Source organism: Castanea sativa, chromosome 8 (assembly GCF_040712315.1).
Source record: "Castanea sativa cultivar Marrone di Chiusa Pesio chromosome 8, ASM4071231v1".
NCBI lineage: Eukaryota > Viridiplantae > Streptophyta > Magnoliopsida > Fagales > Fagaceae > Castanea > Castanea sativa.
Genome location: NC_134020.1, coordinates 55,606,560 through 55,626,981, shown reverse-complemented (window position 1 = coordinate 55,626,981; position 20,422 = coordinate 55,606,560). Strand labels below are relative to the sequence as shown.

At 31.6% G+C, this 20,422-nt stretch overlaps 1 pseudogene; it reads right to left on the bottom strand.

The window, feature by feature from the left end:
- Nucleotides 1-6,346: 6,346 nt before the first annotated feature.
- LOC142606582 (protein ASPARTIC PROTEASE IN GUARD CELL 2-like) lies at nt 6,347-17,423 on the bottom strand (annotated as a pseudogene).
- Between the last annotated feature and the right edge of the window lie 2,999 nt (nt 17,424-20,422).

The window sequence follows — 20,422 nt, the reverse complement described above, 5'->3', positions numbered from 1 at the left end:
CATAAATTTCTCATTCAATTAAAAGTGTATTATTACCAAATCATATATACAATCCTTCGGATTGTGGATGTAACATTTTCTCATTTTTGCAATTTCCTTTACTTTTTTTAATCATAAGTATTATCCAGCAAAAAAAAAAAAAAAAAGAGATGGAGAAGTGAATTTCACTATTTACTTTATATTGTACATTTATACTATATATAAGAGGATTCCCTTCTTTCAATTAGATTTTTATGTAGTTCAAAAATACTCTCGTTAATGAAAGATAACTTCATCTAGAAATAGGGTCATAAATGTCAAATATTTATTTTGAATTCAAAAAGAGAATTCCTAAGATTTAAGATTTTTTTCCTTTCAAGTTCAAAAAAGAGATTACAGTTATTGTTTATTTCTAAATTTTATTTTTTTATTTGTTTAAAAATTAAAAAATATATTTTTAAATTACAATAGATGCAAATTATTAACTTTTACAAAAAAATAAAAAATAAAAGAGCCTCTGAGCACACGCGTGTTTAAAGGATAGTATGTGTGTGTGTGTGTGTGTGTATATAGAGGGTGGGGTGGTGTAATTTTAAGCAATATTACACTACTCAATATTTTTTAATTGGATGCAAATATTGACAAATCCAGCGCTAGATTACATTATCTTTGTATATTCTCCATACTTGCAAAATTTTAAGGTAATCAAAGATTAATGTTATGTCATCAATCAATTGTTAAAATTCAAGTTTTTGTAATTTAACATAATACATAAAAGATGAGTTTATGGATCAAATGGTAAGTAACATCTGATTAATATGAAAATTAGCATGCATGTTAAGAACATATAGAACATATAATTTAACAGTTTTATTATCAAAATATTAATTCAATAACAAGTTATTGGGCGGTGTAACATTGGTTAAAGTTACACAAAGTGTAACTTGAACCTAACTCATATATATATATAGAGAGAGAGAGAGAGAGAGCTCTTTTCCATATCTCCAAGAGGGCTCTTAAACTTATTAGCCAATGAAAACCAAATCTAATTGAAAGCCTAAATTGTTTAAAATGTTAAGAGTATTTCAAATCCTTGTTTATGACTAATTTATCCTAACAATTTGAGACTTAAAAAAAAAGTATGTCAATATCTCAAACGATTAAATTTTTAATATTAATTATTCACTTCATCTCACACTCTTGCACATAGAACAATGTCTCTTTCTTAACCTTAAAATCAAAATTGGAAATTAGATTTTATTTTTCATTCAATATGCATCACTTTACCGAGGTACAGCAAAACTCATTTTTTCCAAAAGATGATAAATTTTCATCTCTTTTTGTTTTTTTTTTTTCTCTATACAAACAAACTTGGTTTTGTTGGTTTTAATTAATCAAGTTATGCTTTGAATTTGTCTTTGTACGGGTAGATTTAAGCCATTGGGCGATTCTTTTGTGAGTGAAATTGCAACAATGCATTTGATAAATTACATTTTGTTATTCTACACTATAATTTAATTATAGATAATGGCCTTATTTTATTTATAAATATTCACTACAATAAAATAAGTCCATGACATCAAGTGTTAATACAACAACATTAGTATAGTGGTATTAAACACAAAATCGTATCTACAAGTTAAGAGTTGTTGCAATAGTATCTTAAAATGGGTAAATTATTGCATTAACAATAAATAGTTGCAATAACTTATAATTTTTTTGTTAGAATAGAGGTTTCAATACCTTGATGTATTAGAAACAATTGTTACAATAACTAAAAATAAAAATATCATTGCAATAACTTGATACCAATTATTTTTGCAATCTATTGCATCAAAAATTTAGAATTGATAGCTTATGACAATGAAGTTTTCATTACAATAACTTGATATAAATTATTTTCGAATTTATTGCAATGGCAAACATGAAGCTACAGTGAAAATATCATTGCAATAACCTGATATCAACTATTTTACAATTTATTGCTATGACAAACATGAAATTATTATATATTACAATGGACATATAGTTGCAATAAATTGATTTGAATTATTTTTGTCAATTATTTTCAATTTATTACAATAAGATTCGTGAACTAATAGCCTATTATTATTATAAGTTATTTGAAACAATAAATTTTTTATTGCAATAATATATATATATATATATATATATATATATATCATTGCAACAAAGTTGTTATTAAAATATTTGGAATTTATTGCAACAGTTTTTTTTTTTTTTTGTAGAAACTTATTACCTCAGATTTTATTTCAATAACTCGCATCAATATTTGCAATGAAATGTGACGCTATCAATTATAGCCATTGGTTTCAATAAAGAATGAAGCATGACACCAAAAGGGAGTCCAAATCTTCGGATTAAGATTCCAGCCTGCGCACCAGTTAATATTTAGAGCATAAATTTCGGCTTAGATGTTCAATCGAGATGATTCAAGTTAGGCTGGAAAGCTAACTTAAAGTACTACAACTTTGTAGTTTACCAAAAGTCCAAATTCTGAAGTTAAATGGGCCAAAAATATCAGTTAAGTGAAACCTAAAAACGTGAGATTTTCTCTAAACGGGAATTCAACTTGTAATAGGATTTCTTGATCTATTTAAAGGGTTTTTAGGGCAAAATTCAGAGGGGAGCTATCGTAGAACATAATTTAGGTTTTCTTAAAGTTTCTTTACAGTTTTTAGAGTTATATTTGTGTATGGAATATTAGCTGCAAGTCTTGAGTTTTGCAATGTTCATTTCTCTCATGTTCATCGGCAAGGCAATAAGCCTGCTCATCTTTTAGCAAAATATGTTTTAGGCATTTATGACTATATAGCTTGGATTGAAGAAAATCCTTTGTTTTCTTGAATAAGCTCTTCTCCATGATGTATCTTGTGATTTGATTCAATGAAAGTTCTAGTTTGTTTATCAAAAAAATATATACAAGCCCTGCACATAGTGTGGGTTATATGCTAGTATGTAATAGGTTGGACATTTTATGCATGGTCTATCTTCTTTTCTTGTCTTTCTACCTAATTAATTAATTAGTTTTGAGAGTGATTTGTAAATTATTTTATTTATTCAATATTTAAATTCAGCTCTTCTACTGGTATAATTTTTGCCGTAAGAGGATATTTGTAAGAGATAGACATAATATAATGTTTAATTTATTTCTTCATTTCTCTAGGTGTCATTATTTGGACGATGTAGCCGAGTAGCTCACAACAAAATTTATAATATCTATAAACTTTCAAATGGCAAATTTTAATTTCAGTAGCCCGTGGGCAAGACAAGCAAATTATTTATCAGTTCTTATTACTTCTTACGACGGCATTGATGGTGTCAGAGCTCTTGATAGTGGTGGCTGGCAAAGGGTGGTGGTGGTGGGATTGGCAGTGAGAATGCGATGGTTGTTTTTTTTTTTTTTTAGGTTATTGAAATTAGGAAAGACATAAATTTAGCATTTAATTAAATAGGTGGACATATGGTATATTTATATTTGTGGAGTATAGAATGGAGCAGGAAAAGTAAGACAGAAGATTTGGACCCGCCAAAAGGGTGGCGAGCCTTATCTACCATGTGGAGCAAGTAACTTTTAAGGGAGAAGTTATTTCCTATTTAAATGATGAAATTGGTGAGTACCTCATTTCGATATGTATAGGTTCCCTGCCAACAACCTAACATGTAATCATGTACATTGGAAGTGACCAAATCTGGGTACAATGCCAACATGTTAGCAATTCTACAGCCAATTTGAACCAATTTTAGTCCCGGCACAATCTTCTAGTTACACTGAGATATCATGTGACTCTTTAGTTTGTGATAGACTTAATAAAATTTGAATTATGATCATGTGGGTGTTGCTTATACCATGTGACTCTTTATTTTACAATTAATTGAAAAAAATTGTTGCAATAACTTAAAATGAAGAAATCATTGCAATAATTTAATACCAATGATTTTTGCAATCTATTGCAACAAAAAATTTTGAATTAATAGCTTATTGCAATGAAGTTTTCATTGCAATAAAGTTTTCATCATTGCAATAACTTGATATAAATTATTTTAGAATCTATTAAAATAACAAACATGAAGATACAATGAAGATATCATTGTAATAACTTGGTATCAACTATTTTATAATCTATTACAATGAAAAACATGAAATTATTATTAATTACAATGAAGATATAGTTGCAATAATTTGATATGAATTATTTTTGTCAATTGTTTTCAATTTATTGCGATAAGATTTGTGAAATAATTGTCTATTATTATTATTATTATTATTGTGAGGACAAAGGGTCCAGGGCATGTTCTTGGGCCTTGGGCCTAATCCGAGGGTATTTACTTGTCTGAGGAGGGTTTAGTGATAATAATAATATCAAACTTAAAAGCCCACGAGTAAACTGTTGTGAGAGAGGCTAGTGGAAATAGTCCGAGGAGGGGCATCTCCTCGACTAAGTGAAGTGAAGGTCAGACGGGAAGCCATGGTGATTAGAATAATATTTTAGAAGGTCTTGGGGATGAAAATATGTTTCACAAGGGCACAAGGAGGAAGAACAGATGGGAAATATCTTAGAGAAAGCTGTTACCACCGCATTGAATGCTCTGTACCTAAATCTCTGGCCTCATTAATGAGAAAGTGACATCTGAATAGTGATGATCAGCCTTATAGTTATTGTCTGAAGACTTTAGGAAGGGGCTGATGAGACAAGTATCTTGATCAACGATCAGATTCATACGTGGAAGATGGAAAGAAGGAAGAGGAGGATATAAAAAGGAAAAGAAAGGCATTTAGAAGGGGGATTGGAGAAAAGAGGGAGAAAACATTGGACACACCAACATCCATAATTGTAATCCATCTTGAGAAGGAAAGATAATACAAATCTTCCTCGGCTTGTGTCCGAGGAGAATTTCAGTTACATAAACTGTTCATTATATGTGATGTGGTGATCTAGCCCATCATTTTTGTTATCCAATACCACTAAAAACTAGGTTTCAAGCCCACTCTCTACAAATTTCATTTTATAGGGTTGTTTGGGCTTATTCCCCTATTTTTATTGGGTTTGGGCGCAAATTGTGACCCTACAATTATTATTATTATTATTATCATCATCATTATAAGATATTTGAAACAATAAATTTTTTATTACAAAAATATATATTATTGCAACAAAGTTATTATTAAAATATTTGGAGTTTATTGCAACGGAACTATTTTTTGTTGCAAAAACTTGTTACCTCAAATTTTTATTACAATAACTCACATCAATAATTGCAATGAAGCGTGGTGCTAATAAATATAACCATCAATTTCAACAAAAATGGCAATTATAGAGTTGCTTCATTAAGACAGAAACAACAATTATAGCCATCAGTTTCAACAAAGAATGAACCATAACGCCAACAGGGTGGTAAGCTTTATCTACGGTGTAGAGCAAGTAGTTTTTGAGAAGAAATTATTTCAGGCTTGAATGAAGGAATGTGTGAGTACCTTGTTCCAATATGGATATGTTCCCTACCAACAACCTAATATGTAATCATGGACACTGGGAGTGACCTAATCTGGGTACAATGCCAACATGTTAGCAATGCTACAACCAATCCGACCCAATTTTAGTCTCGGCGCGATCTTCCAATTACACTAAAATACCGTATGACTCTTGTTGAGGACAAATTTTTCACACCACATGGCTTCCTTTCATTGGCGGCCCGCACCATGTCAACACTATCATGGATTTTGGGAAAATATCTTCTAAAGCCCAAAATAGCCCATATTTACACAAAAAAGGCGTCAAAGCCCATGGTTTAAGTTCATAGCACATCATCTCATTTTTGGCTCATGATCCAAGCTCATGAGTCTCATCGAGGGAATTTTGGGAGTCGTGGTTTGGAGGGCTAAGAAGTATGTTTAGTAAAACTCTAGTGGCTCAAAGTTGATAAAGGAAAGTATGTTACTTGGCATGTCTTCCCCAATTCCCTGAACTTTGACGGGTCAGTGTGCAATAGGTAACGTTTGGTAAGCCTCTCATATCACATAACACTTAAAATGATAAAACTCCCCATGCTCTTTACATAAAAATTAACGTCCATCATATAATATAAGTTTTAAAATATAATTATATCATTCCATATTAATTATATTATTAATTTCATATAAATTAATTCCAAGTACATGGCTAAATATATATTAGTATCTCATATCTAGCATTAGATGCTCTCTTTACTCCAAGATTTGGTTAAAATACCAAAAAAAAAAAACCATAATTACATCTTTAAAACTTCAACAAATATCAACCAACTAGTCTATTACTTACCAAAATTATATATGGACTAAACATATAATTTTTCCAAAAGAGGAAACTTAGCCGAAAATACCAATAACAGCTCCAGTGGAAGCTGCAGCAGCTTCTACACAAGCTGCAATAGCTCGAGCGGAAGCTGCAATAGCTTTTACAGAAACTGAAACAGCTCCAGCGGAAGCTGCAAACAGCTTCTGCAAAAGCTGTAACAGCTCCAGCTTAGTTGCAGAAGCTCCAACAGGTTGATACATGTCCTGAAAATGACATCACTTGCTCATCTTAGCAGCTTGCTGTCATACCCGAAGAAACAAAGAGGATCCTATAAAAATTATCTTACCCTTTTTAGCTAAACCATGAATTCAATGCCAAGTATTTTCCTCTAAGCAAAAGATGTCATTCATATGACATCATCCAGCTGTGTTAGCAACATTTAAGTCTCTAGCTTTTCTTCTTTTGGCTAAAAAACAAAATCCCTCTAATGAGATCACTTACATTGTCAAGGACTTTCCCTTATTTGCTATTTTCTCTTCAACTAAGTTCTGATCTAGTTACATAGCTTGACTCTATATAAAGAGGGTCAAGCTACACACTAGAGGGAGGGATCCATCTCACTCCATTGTTCTGAAACTTCACTCATTTTTGCAGCTACATACACATTTTCCTACATCCCCATCTCTCTTACAAAACCCCTCTTCATAGATAACAACACAATACACATATTACAACACACCATTATCCATTATCCGTCTTTCCCACACTCCATTGTTCTGAAACTTCATCATTTTTGCTGCCCAAAAACACATCTCCATCTCATTCTTTATTTCTCATACAAAACCTCCCTTCTTAGAAAGCAACATAACCCATAACACAAATAATCTCATGTATTTACTATATTTAACCTTCATATTATCTATCTTACACTTCCATATACTTTACAAACACATTCCTCACAAAATACATATACATACCTCTCATATATTTTCAAACACCATATATATATATATATATATTTATTTATTTCTTACCATCTCTTCACATCTCAAAACGTATCAAAATACTCTTCCAAGAACACATTACAAAAGCCATTTCTCATGGAAGGCATATGAACATCAATACTAAGGCCTTTCTCTTAAAAGGCACAAAAACTTCGTATTAAAATCATTCTCATTAAAGACATACATTTCTAACACTTAAAGCTACTTCTATGAAAGACACAAACTCACTCATGTTTGACTAAAAAACTAAAAGGGCATTACATAGGGAAAATCATTTAAGTGCATGATTAAGGGGACAAACTTAACCAACCGATGCACACGGCTGGACATGCTTTCTCTCCCTTCATTAAATCCTATTTTTCCTCTTTTATTTGTAATTATGAAGCCTTTAATCCTTGTTTTTTATTGTTATGATGAAATGTATAATGTTTTGGATACTATGGAAGTTTTGCCTTATGTTGACTTAATAATAATAAGAAAAATATATGATTTTTACCATGTAAACACACTTATTAACATGAAATTACCCTACCGCTGGAGATAATACCGTACTGCTAGAGGACTGATTTAGATTATGATGCTGTAAAAGGACTAATAATATAACAAACTAACAACGGTAACGTGTTTATTAGGCTTTATTATTGTCTTCTTGTTAGAGTGCAGCCTCCATCTCTTGCTTGGGCGGGCTTACACGACACCGAAAGCCTTTGGGCTTTATTTCAAGGGCCCATCGTTGAGTTTTGGCTTGGCTACCCCATATTCTACTTGGGAACATTGAAATTTTCCCTTTAACAACTCTTTAGTTTGTGACAGGCTCAATAAAAATTTGGATTGTGATCATGCGGGTAGGGACAGAGCTAGGACTTGGAGTTAGGGGGTGGTTTTATTGTCAGCTGCATGTGGTAACTTCAGCTTTTAGCTATACTGCTTAGCCAAAAAAGGTTCTATTTTTTATTATTATTATTTTTATGTATGTAGAGTGTGTCTTTTGTTGATAAGGATAAAATTATTTTGTTTAAAATTTTTTAAAGGGCTAAATTGTTTGTTTTTGGTAAAATTAGTTGATTAGTCTCAATTTTTTTTTAGCTTTGCTATTGCCTATCGGTAATTTTTGTTGTTGGCCTAATATTTTGGGCTTGTGTGTGTGTGTGTGTGTGTGTGTCTATATATATTTTTTTTTTAAATTAGATCTATAAATTTTATTATGGACTTTAAAAGGAGAAAAATATTAGATCTACAAATTTTTTTGCAAATTGTAGTTGTGATTATTAGTAAGTGAAAAAGTGATGTAAGTGGTGGACCCAGATGCAAACTAGTAAGAATTATACTACCTCAATAGTCTGTAAAAATGTCAGGAGTCTTTAGATTTTTTGGTTTTTTGGGGGGGGGGGGGGGGTGGGTGGTGGGAACATTAATTAATTCCCATTATCTCTATCCCTGATTTTATGAGGAGTTTGCTCAAACTATTTCCTCCTTCTTGCAATTTTCTTTGTTTCTTTTAATCATAAGTATTATTCAGCACAAAAAAAAAAAAAGATGGAGAAGTGGATTTCACTATTTACTTTATATTGTATAATATACTGTTCCTTTATCTCATCCTATCCTATGTAGCTTGTTAATAGATGTCGTGTAAAAGCTTAATAGTTAGTAGTTAGTAATTAGTACTAGTATATTTAATTATGAAATTTATGTATTTTAATTTTTACTATTGGATTTGTTAAGAATTCAAATGAAGAACTTAAGTTAGGCCAGTCTTGGAGTGATTTCATTTAAATCGAGCTGGTTCTTGGATTTGGGCCATCTATAAATTACTCACGCTAGAAGAGAAATGGGCTTTAGAAATAGATGGGGCTAGCTAGGACCAAAAAAGAAGAAGAGAAGAATGGGTCTTGTTTGAGCCCCCATGTAATTTTTTTTTGAGAATAAAAAACATGTACTATAATAAACAAAAGAGAAAGAAGCAAAACAATAAACCTAATAAGATGGTAAATTTGTTGTGCCAACGAGCTTTGTAGCTTAACAAGATAATATATGTATATCGCTAGTATTACCTAGTTCTCTCGTAACAGAACATTTGGATACAAATTCTCCACCTCTTACTTATTGCAACTTGCAAGTAAAAAAAGAAAAAGAAAAAAAGCTGTGACCCCCTTTCCATGCTCATTCTGATAATTCCAGTTTAATAAATCCCACTCAATCACTGTCAAAGAATGAAAATAGCATGTGCTGATTCACTATTCATGTACTGATCGATGTGCATGTGATTCGAGTGGCGAGGTACAAGGTCAAATGTCTATGCCTTCCGTGGAGGAATAATATTTAAAATTAAAACATTGGTGTGATATTGGTTGTTTGTTGTAGTAAATTTTAATCACAAGAGAATGAGAATCTTAGCATAGCAAGAAATAATCAATTATATATCTTATTTTTCTTAGATTGTTATTAGATGGTTAGTGAAATGAAGGATTTTGTGAGAGGTAGTGAACTACCTCTCACAAAATCCTTCATCAAAAAATTGTGAGAGGTAGTGAATATTGTTATTTTGTCCCTCTAATGAAGCGACTACAAGTAGTTGGTTTTGATAAACTATGAAGAATTAGTTTAAGAATATGATATAGCATTTATGGTCATGTTGATAACTCTAGAAGGCTTTTATTAACAAATCAGCAATGCAAAAACAATAAAAGTGGTTACCATAGACGAAATTGTATGTTGGTCTCCTTATCTATTATTTGTTAACATGCATCCATAGGTGGTGGGACTCACATATCATGCATTAATACATTCCATGCTTTAGTCGAACATACATAATCATCATTATTAGACATTGACAACAACACTACGTCTTACACAGAATGTCTAGACATTAACAACAATGTCTAATCTTCGTAGGTAGGAATTTTTGGAAATCATCATTGCTTGAATCTGAAAAAGTCTGAAATATCTTTATCATCGTCTAAAGTAGTAATTTCATTAATAAACTTGATGACTCGCTCTTGCGCCTTCCCTAATAGATGTTTCCTAGCCTTTTGGATTGCATGAAAATGGTTTAATCGCCTTTGCATTTGATTGTTCTCCCATTCAAGACGAGCAAGTATGTTGGTAGGTTTGTCTCTAGGTAACTCGGCTGACCGTGCCTCAGGAACTCGTAGCCTTTTCTTGATAGATTTGTCTATTCCCTATAAATTGTTTTTTTTTTTAAAATGGATGATTAATATATGTCATAATCGACTCTATATTTACAATTATTACTTATAAAAAGGATACCAAAAACGAGATCTCAACCCCAACAACAACAACGAGGTCCTTCCCAAGACATAGTTTAACTTGTGATTGTGAGCAAGATTGAAGGAATTATTGGGAACATCTTAAGAGAAGCATGTTGTGCTGTCCATGTGTTTTTGTTTATTTTTTGGATAAGGCCAAACAACCAATAACTAGCTTGAAGAAACTTGAGTACTCTAGTGCATATGGGAGATGTAACAAACAGTTAACAAGAAAGCGAAAGGGAAAAAATGGAAATGGCTCCAATTTTGGATATGTTTGCACAAACTACATGAGCCTCAGTTTTCTCTAATTTGATTTTTTTGATTTGATAAATATTTATTAATTACATATATATTATATATCAAATTTTTATGAGCTTTTTCATATATTCAATTGACTAAGAACAAATAATAACTCAATGAGGGTGTTTGTTTTGAGTCTATCTTAAAACCCAAAATTCATAGCTCCACTTTTCCACCGTCTCAATCAAACACAAACGAGGGAAATTAAGATTTTTTTTATCCTCCCACTTTTTTATCCTCTTTTTTTTTTTTTTTTTTTTCACTTTTCCATCATCCCGACTAAATGGATACTAACACTCTATCTCATCTATAACCCAAAACTCAGAACTTCTTGTTTGGAAAAAATGCCCAATTTGTGTTTCTCAATCTATAACTCAACTTTATCACAAATTGGTGGAGCCCACAACCTACACAAATCGGGCCCCACACATAGAAGAAAAAACTTTCACACAATTGTGAAGCTGAAGGTAAACTCAAAGAAGAAAAAAAAGCTTCTAATGAACTAAGCAAAGATTTGACCGGAGCCTAACTTGGGCCCCACACACTTGCAATTATTACAAACATGCCATCAAACTTATTTCTTAAAAATTGGAAATACCCTCAGACCTGCTCTTAGTTTTTGTTACTCTATCTCAAAATATTGATCTATGAGTTACAAAAACAAACACCAAAAACTCACCAAAACAAGTTGTTATTCAGTGGATTGCACTAATTTTGAGTTTTGAGTGATGAGTTTTAAGTTATATAAGTCAAAACAACTCAAACCAAACACTCTTATAGTTCAAATTCTTCCCTCATATATATATAATTTAAATAAAGTAAAAGCTCAATAAACGATTAAAGTTTTTTAATTTAAAGCTTAAGTTTGTAATTGAGTACTCAACTACCTCTCTCTCATTTTTTTCTTCTCATTTTTTTTTTTTTGGGTGTGGATAAGGGAGTACTCAACTATTTTTTTTATGTCCTACCATTGTATTGACCCCAACCTCATAGTGCCTTTCCTACTCCTATGTCGAACCATGTGAAAATTATCTAGCTACGGTGAAATTTTGAATTTTGCCGGCTAGAAATGAAATTTTCAAAAAGCTAGGGGGGCCCATGACCCCCTTGGCCCTCTCTAGCTCCCCACTATGCACTAAACATATTTTTTGGTGAACTTAACGAAACTTTAAGCTTTGATACCAACCTCATAGTGCCTTTCCTACTCCTATGTCGAACCATGTCAAAATTATCTAGCTACGGTGAAATTTTGAATTTTGCCGGCTAGAAATGAAATTTTCAAAAAGCTAGGGGGGCCCATGACCCCCTTAGCCCTCTCTAGCTCCCCACTATGCACTAAACATATTTTTTGGTGAACTTAACGAAACTTTAAGCTTTGATACCAATTTGTTGTGATTTAAGACTACTGAAAGCGCTTTCATACGAATAAAAATAAAATAAAACAATCACTCAAGAGAACAAATTTTAACATGGTTTGACTAATTCCAAGCCTATATTCACATAAATGCCAACTAAAATTCACAATTAATGATATGGATCACGACCGCATTCAATCAATTGAATCCTATAGTAAGATATAGAAAATATACCTTCACCACAAGGGGACTTCCTAGTGGTGATGTGCAGAACCTTAGTGGGGATTCTCACTGGGCCTTTAACCCTCAAGAGCTTGTCCTTGGCACCACGAACTAAATCCGTACAAACTATCAACAACAAAAAAAGGTCCAAACCATCAACCTGATTGTTGCTTAGTATTCTTGTTCCAAACATACCCAAGTTGCTAACCAGGTGTAAACTCTCATACAAAAACCAATCTCAATCAGCTCAAAACTGACTCAAAAGATAAAACCCACATTGAAAAAATCATGGCAAAAAACAGACACTAGCATACAAGGCATTAAAAAGACCAAGACTGAATGCACTCAATAACATTCAATAATAAAATGCACCATGGGTCGTATCAGTATAAAAAGCACAAAAAATATTCATCTAAAAAAACATACTATATGAAACTAAACCAATCCAATAAATCAAAATTAACTCAGAAAACCCACATTAGTCTACATCAGACACCAAGAATTTATATTTAGTCAAACTGATAATCATCCACTTCCCAAAAAACAAATGCAGCACAAAACAATAATCAATGACAGAGCAATGTACCTGTAATCAACAGTGGTGGGTATGGTGAGCGTTCAACGGAAGCACCAGGGTTCTGGCAACGACTATTGATCGAAGAGGGTGAGGGAGACTGGATAGGGAGAGTGAGACTAATGGAGAGTGGGAGAGAGTGAGGAAGAGTGATGGCAGAGAGCGAGGGAGAGTGTAGAGGGAGAGAGTGAACAGGTGTTGTGAGACGTTAGGTTTTCAAATTGTTAAAGCAAACTCGATTTTCTAGTTACCAAGTTATGCATGTATACACAAGCATTTTTTTTTTTTTTTGAAAATAGCCACATTTACTTTGCCAGCGTGGCAAAAAGATCATACTAACTCAACTATATGACCATCGAGTTTTATATGAAAATCGAGCCTCACATTATCGAGTTTCAAAATAGGGACATATCCCTATATAGTTTGAGAAAGAGGGAAAAACGCTAGAAATTTTTGGTAAAAGGGGCAAAACCCCATTTTGGCCCATGATGACTTTATTGCTACGCACGGTTGAATGGTCTTGATTTCCCTAACATATCTTTCACCCAAGCAGATAGCTCCATAGATCAATAAAAAACATGAGCAAAGATCTCCAAACTCTACTATGTTCACAAATGACAATGTGAGATTTTCGTCCTCCATGCTTGAGTTCACATGTCGCCAAGTTGATTTTTTTTTTTCTCAATTTTTTTTGTTTGTGTCTAATGGGTAATTAGATTTTAAAAAAAAAATCCCTTAAAATGACTCTAAGATATGAATTAAGCGATTTGTGTTAGAAGTATATGGTTAAATAATTAAATTTACTATATTCTAATAGTTTAAACTTTTGGAACAATTGACAATTTAACATAGTATCAGAGTATGAAATCTTGAGTTTAATCCTTATTTCCTTCGCTCTACTTTCCATTTAAATTTTCACATGTTGGGTCTCACCTATTAAAAGTAATTTCTGCCCACACATGAGGCCCTAAGGAGAAAAGTATGTAGTCAAATAATTAAATTTATCATATCCTAATAGTTTAAGCTTAGTTTAACCTTTTAGAATAATCGGTAATTTAACAACTTCAACTCAATATCTCATAAATCAAAACAGTTAATTTCATTAGAGAAATCCTATAAAATAACTCCGAGATATAGAGTAAGCGACTCTTTTTTTTGAGAAAGTAGAGTAAGTGATTTGAACTCAATATTTGTTTGTTTCAATAATGATGTTTTTTAGAAAATGAGTCATTTTCTAAAAAACATTTTCTATAAAACTATCTCATTTTCTAATGTTTGGTAGCAACTTTAAATAAGTTGAAAAATAACCTTTTAACTTCCCTTATTTAGCTTGCTGTGAGATAGAGTTGTTTTCTAAAAAAATTTAATGGAAAACAATCTCTAAAAATAAGTCATACTTTTTATATTGACCAAATATAGTTTTCCTTTGACTCATATTTTTTTATGCTACCAAACATTGGAAAATAAGAAAAACTATCTTTACACAAAGTTTTTCATTGAAACAAACGGAGCGTCCGTAAGGTCTGAAAATTACTAAAGAGTATAGACCAATCCATTGGACTATTGCAAGATACTGAATTGTTTTACTTTTTACTCATACACTATCTTTTGATCAATCATAATCACCTTGGTTAAGATTGTGGACATCTATTTGTCTCTCACACTCATCCGTGTACTAAAAGGTCCAATAAGAAATCATTTCATATAATTCCTCTTAGAAGTGCTTTGATCTTTCCAAGAATCCTAGGCTCTGTAAGAAAGTACCCCAATCAAGTTTAGAAGATAAGATAACTTATTTTTATTTGTGTATTTATTTAAATATTTTCATGTGGCTATGTGCACGCAACAGTGTTTCTTTGGAACTTGGAAAAAATAGCCTTAATTTCTTTTTTACACCACAAATGAGAATTTTAGACGACAATCAACATGACAGATTGATTACCAAGTTCATGGCCCCAAAAAAAAGGCAATCAGTTCTTGGCAATCATGGTCAGCTCACTAGTACTATAGACGTTATGGGTAGTACAATAGTGCTTTTTGTTTACCCCAGTTTTCATTCTTACCAATTATGTTGTATCATGTGTCATGTGTCAGTATGTTGGCTTAATACAATATGAGGCCCAGGATGTAAAATTATTAATTTATTTCTTTTTTGTTATGTTATAATCCATTACCAATTGATAATATTGTTATTTCAATTGATTTCAAGTAACAGTTTATCAATTTTTATTTATTTTTTATTATTTATTTTTTACAAAAACAACTATAACAAGTATTGCAAATAAAATTTTGTAAGTGATATATACATTTAGAAGTGAATATAGTCATTTTTATTTAATCAAGAATGGTCACATTATATATTTGGATATAATTACAATTATTTTATTTGTTAATTTTTTTTTTGTATTATTTCATTATATTTTGAATCTTTTTAATTAGTTTAATTTCTTCTTATTTATGAATTTTTATAGTGTTAGTAACAAATATATCAAGAGATCCTATTTAATATTCAATTAATTCTTATATGATTTTTTTATCAAAATTTTCTCAAATCCAAATTGGTATTTTTTTAGTGCACATTCAAAATTAAAAAATCACTGCAAGAAAAATGTTTATTACAGAAAAAAAAAAAGTTGTAATAACATTAGGTCATTACAATTGTTGTAATAGGCTTTTGTAACAAAAACATTTCTGTTGCAATAAATTCCAAATATTTTAATAACAACTTTGTTGTAATAATATATATATTTATATATATATATATATATTGTTGTAGTAAAAAATTTATTGTTTTAAATATCTTATCTATACTACTAATAAGAGGATTCTCTATTTAGGATTCATCATTTTGCATAATAAAAAATCTTCACACAAATTCTTAAACTCTCTAAAATACCCCTACCTTCTAGTTAGATAATTTTAAATTTAAAAACACATATAGGTTAAAATAGAAATTTACTATTTTTTAAGAATTTCCTGACTTTTAGACTTTCAAACTTTTATCAACTCTCACGTAGTGAAAAATCCTAAAAATTAAGATACTATCTTTATTTCACTTTTAAACATTATTTTACTAAACCCAAAAATAAAAAAGTCTCATTGCACGTGCGAAGTACGTGTGATAAGGCCAATAATAATAATAGGATATTACTTCATGAATCTTGTTGCAATAAATTGAAAACAATTGACAAAAATAATTCATATCAAATTATTGCAACTTTATCTTCATTGTAATAGATAATAGTTTCATGTTTGTCATTGCAATAGATTGTAAACTAGTTTTTTTTTTTTTTTTGAGAAACAAACAAACACACACACACACATATATAGGGGAAGGGGGATGAGATAAGGGAATACACTCACACGCCAAGATTGTAAAATAGTTAATATCAAATTATTGCAATGATATCTTCATTGTAGCTTCATGTTTGTTATTGTAATAAATTGTAAAATAATTTCTATCAAGTTATTGAAATGAAAACTTCATAGCAATAAGCTATCAATTCTAAATTTTTGTTGCAATAGATTGCAAAAATAGTTGGTATCAATTTATTGCAACGATTTCTTCATTTTAAGTTATTGCAAAAAAAAAAATTATAATTCATTGTAAAATAATTCACTCCTCCATCACTCAATTCTATTAATTGAAAGACATCTTCAAAAATAGGCACTTAAATGCCTCTGACTCCAAGATTTGTCAACCAAACATAACAAAAATCTAAGTTCTCTATGCTGTAAGCATGGAAACCCATACAGTACTCACCAAGATAGCTTCACGTCTAAGTACTAGTGATCCAGATACCTGGCTATCTCTGCTTGGCAAACAGTAGCTAAAGAACCGACCAACTGGAAGCTTGTACACAAAGGATAAGGACCCAACTCCCAAACCTATGATCCCGACCTATTTACTAAATCCAACCTTATTAGCATGTCCGCACCCTATAGCCATGTTTAGGATTGTAACTTCCCCAAACACCGTCGTTTTGAACATAAGGGTTCCCTTGGACTTGGACCCATCACTATATGATATCTGGTATAAGCAACGTCCCGCATGATCACAATCCAATTTTTTTATTAAAACTAAAGAGTCACATGATATCTCAGTGCAACTGGAAGATTGTGTCGAGACTAAAATTGGGTCAGATTGGCTGTAGCATTGCTAACATGTTAGCATTGTACCCAGATTAGGTCACTCCCAGTGTCCAAAATTACATGTTGGGTTGTTGGTGGGGAACCTATCCATATTGGAACAAGGTACTCACCAATCCTTCATTCAAGCCTGAAATGACTTTTCCCACAAAAATTACTTGCTCCACATCGTAGATAAAGCTCACCACACTATTGGTGTCATGCTTCATTCTTGGTTGAAACTAATGGCTATAATTGTCGTTTCTGTCTTTATGAAGCAACTCTAAAATTGCCATTTCTGTTGAAACTGATGGTTATATTTGATAGCGTCACGCTTCATTGCAATTATTAATGCAAGTTATTGTAATAAAATCTAAGGTAATAAGTTTTTGCAACAAAAAAAAAATCCTTTGCAATAAACTCTAAATATTTTAATAATAGCTTTGTTTCAATAAAAAATTTATTGTTTCAAATATCTTATAATAATAATAATAGACCATTACTTCACGAATCTTATTACAATACACTGAAAACAATTGACAAAAATAAATCATATCAAATTATTGCAACTATATCTTCATTGTAATTGAAAATAATTTCATGTTTGTCATTACAATAGATTGTAAAATAGTTTATATCAAATTATTGCAATGATATCTTCATTGTATCTTCATGTTTGTCATTTTAATAGATTGAAAAGTAATTTATATCAAGTTATTGCAATGAAAACTTCATTGCAATAAGCTATCAATTTTAAATTTTTGTTGCAATAGATTGCAAAAATCATTGGTATCAAGTTATTGCAATGATTTCTTCATTTCAAGTTATTGCAAAAATATTTTTCAATTAATTGTAAAACAATTCACTCCTCCGTCACCCAATTCTATTAACTGAAAGACATCTTCAAAAAGAGGCACTTGAATGCCTTCGACTCTAAGACTCGTCAGCCAAACATAGTATAAACTTGGGTTTTTTATGTTGCTAAGCATGGGAACCCATAGGTCCCATACAGTACCCACCGAGATAGCTTCACGTCCCAGTAAAAGTGATCCAGATACCTAGCTATCTCTGCTTGGCAAATAGTAGCTAAAGAACCCACCAACTGGAATCTTATATACAAAGGATAAAGACCCAGCTCCCAAACCCATGATCCCGATCTATCTACTAAATCCAACCTTATTCGTATGTCCGAACCTTATAACCATGTTTAGGATTGTAACTTCTCCAAACACCATCAATTCAAACATAAGGGTTCCCTTGGACTTGAACCCATCACCATATAATATCTGGTATAAGCAACACCCCGCATGATCACAATCCAAATTTTTATTGAGTCTGTCACAAACTAAAGAGTCACATGGTATCTCAGTGTAATTGGAAGATTGCAACTATATCTTCATTGTAATTGATAATAATTTCACATTTGTCATTGCAATAGATTGTAAAATAGTTTATATCAAGTTATTGTAATGATTTCTTCATTGTATCTTCATGTTTGTCATTTTAATAGATTGTAAAATAATTTATATTAAGTTATTGCAATGAAAACTTCATTGCAATAAGCTATCAATTCTAAAATTTTTGTTGCAATAGATTGCTAAATCATTGGTATCAAGTTCTTGCAATGATTTTTTCATTTTAAGTTATTGCAACAATATAAAGCAATGATTTTTGTCGCAATGATTAAAAAAAATAAAGCAATTGGAACAAAAAGGAAAACAGGAAAGAAAAAAAAAAGCCATGCTACTTAAAGACAAAAAAATGAAAAAAACATCTACTAAATTTTGAGTAACTTTTATTTATTTATTTTTTCTAAATTCTAACATTACAACTTGAAATTTTCAAGTTCAAAAGTTATGGAAATGACTAAGTTAAACTTCTGTCACATTTCTGTTAGCTTAATAGAAATGGTGTCAAGTGCATTCCACATGTTTGATTTTAATAAAAAAATCATTGTAAAAATATTTTAATCTTCTTTCATTTTTTCCCTTGTGTTATTTTTTTTTAAAAATTTTTATATTAATTTCGTCTTCTAAGATTGTTTTGTGTTTCGACTTTCGAGGGTATATACAAATTGCATGGAGAGTTGGGGGTTCGAAATTTTAGTATTTAATGTCTATGAATTACGTGCCTTGGGTTGGATCATGATTAAAATTGCAGTATATACTTAATTTGATTGGTATAACATTGTGAGCATGTTTTTTCAAATTGATGAATGTTGCGGAACTTGGCGATTGGGTCAAGGGCTCAAGGCCATAAACCCTGTGGAGTAATTAGCTTGATTTGTCTACTGAGAAACCCAAACATGACTAAGATTTTAATTTTTTTTTTTAAAAATTGAATTGCTAGATCATGAATGGGTGATTATAAAATTCAAGGAGTAAAGTTGAATTTATTCAACCATGTGTTAGCTTTATTTTGTGCCAAATTTGCATGTAATTCAGCATTTAGAAATCCTGTATTTAAGTGGGAATAATGTAAATGTTGTGTGTGAGAGAGTGTGAAGAATTGATCAAGTGTGTGCAATAAGATGTGTCTCGTGACTGAAACTCACGACTGACTCGCGAGTGGTGACTCGCCAAAATGTAACACACATGTGAAGTATGCAAGAAGTTGAAGGGTCAGAATAGCTGGATCACTACAGGACAAAAAGTACAGTCTGACCAGTCTGATAACTGGCGACTGGAACTCGCAACTCATCCCAGTCGTGAAGTGAGTCGCCAGTGCACCCTGTTTTGCTAAAAACTAACTTTTCATATTCCATCTCATATCCTACTATAAATACCCTTATACCCACGAAATGTAAAGAGCTTCTAGAGAGAATTTTGAGAGAGAAACCCTAGAGAAAAACAAAATTGATTCATCCACAATCTTATACATTTGATTCTCCAAATTCCTCTACTCTCATCCTCTCCATTGTCATACCCATGAGAGGATTATAAACGAAATCCTTACCTCACCAAATTCATAATAGTGAGAAGGTTCTTGGTGTTTGGGTAGCAGTTCAAGAGAGAACCAATTCACATTGGTTGAGGCAATGAGCTAATTGCGGGATTCGGTCAGCTAGAGAAGACATGGTTCGGCGTAACCTTGTTGGAGCAAGAAGCTTAGAAGATTTAGGTGTATTGGGTAGATTAGGCTTAGGTGTATTGGATAGATTAGGCTTGAAGAGTCTATTACTATTCATGTATCCCAACTGATTTTCTAGTAGATCATTTACTGCTTGGAGGGCGGCAGAGAGATTTTTCGCCAAATTTTTCGGTTTCCTCTTCGATAACACGTGCCGTTGTTATTT